Below are 1,639 nucleotides of genomic sequence, written 5' to 3' on the forward strand. Positions count from 1 at the left end.
TTCATCAAAAAATTGTAGAAGAGAACTTCTTTGATATCAAAAATTTTCGTAATTTGAAGCAAAGATCGTAATTTTTCTTTTTGAATGCTTAAGTATTCCAATATGCTACCAACTAAACATGGAACAATTTCTAAATAATGCTTAATAATAAAGTTGGCATTTGATCTCAACTGTTAATATCTTTTTAAAAAAATTTCAATATTTTTCTCGTACTCCCCAAGTGAGCCTCTACCACCCCTTAAAAGGAATGACGCCAATTTTGAATCACCCTGTATTCTATGTATTAAAGTTGCAGTTTTTTGCTCTTTAAATGGAAAACTGCGACCCAAAACAGATTAACTTTATAGCTAATAATAATGTTTTTAATAAAAACATTGACTTGCCTAAAAGCGTATGTTAAAAAAAATTTGAAAATCTGATGCTCAACCCAAAAGTTTATTAGTAATAGTCGCTTTATTTCATTAATTGCGCTGGTAGTATCACTTAATTTAAATATTGCAAATAACTTTCATTCCAATTTACAAGGAATATTGTGCTTCATTAAGCCTCTGATAACTTTCAGTTTGGATCGCAATTAATCGAAACTGATTTTTAATAGAGATTTGCTATTTAATGAGTTAACAGTGTTCGCTTTTAAAGTTTAAACAAATACAGTGCACTAATGCTATGATGACATGGAAAACAGTGGATTATTTTCCGAATTCAAGTTTGCGAAAGGGAGTTTTCCCTTTTCACACTCTCCTCGATGCATGGTTGCCTTTGAGCATTTTCATAAAAAGATTAAAACTCATTTTATACTAACTTATTCTCATTTTAAAAACAGATGTTGTGAAGTGAGGTTGTGTTCACCTGAGCTGCACTGTGATGTACCGTTTTATTATAAATTCAATGCTATTAGTGTATGCATTAACAGGGAGGTATGATTATATCCATGCTTTGGGAATTAAATTGAAATATGAAATTTTGAAACTCTGGATTCTTCTCAACTGACTAACAATCAAAGTGACGAACTTCAATCAATAAACTCTTTTTCGTAATTTTTCTTAGTCTTTTGTAACCTTTGTGGACTGTTGATTTTTACATAAAGCAACAGGTATTTACCTAAAATTAATGATAACATGTAATTTTTTTGATCACCTGATGGAAAATACACAGTTTTGCCACTGTTTTCGATAGCGAAACAATCACTTTTACTCATTACAACGACAATTTACATTTCCACCCATTATTCAATTAAATTTTCTTTGGAAAGCAATAACTTTCCACGCTAACAGGTTGACTTTTTGTCACTGACTCTATCTGCTGACAGTTTTGATAACATTTTTAAAGCCGCTTTATTTTTTTTTCAAAACCTTATACTTTTCCCGGCTAGTTTCCACACATTTGGGACAAAATGCATTTTTGCAAAATTTTGTAAATTGTTTTTAGCTGATATCGGCCATTACAAAATAGTTGCATGATTTTTTCAAGAACATTAACTAAATTCAGCATTTCTAAAATATTGTTATTTCTTTAAACAGTGTCTACAATTCATAAAAAAAAAACGAACAAGGCAACAAGTTTTATACCTTAAAGTTATTATTATAAATACAGTCCTGTATATTCCAAATCTTCCATAAATTAAAGTCTTTGATACTCG

This window comes from Dendroctonus ponderosae, unplaced genomic scaffold, assembly GCF_020466585.1.
Source record: "Dendroctonus ponderosae isolate FM_Combo_2020 unplaced genomic scaffold, Dpon_F_20191213v2 Dpon_F_20191213_1, whole genome shotgun sequence".
In the NCBI taxonomy this organism is placed as follows: domain Eukaryota; kingdom Metazoa; phylum Arthropoda; class Insecta; order Coleoptera; family Curculionidae; genus Dendroctonus; species Dendroctonus ponderosae.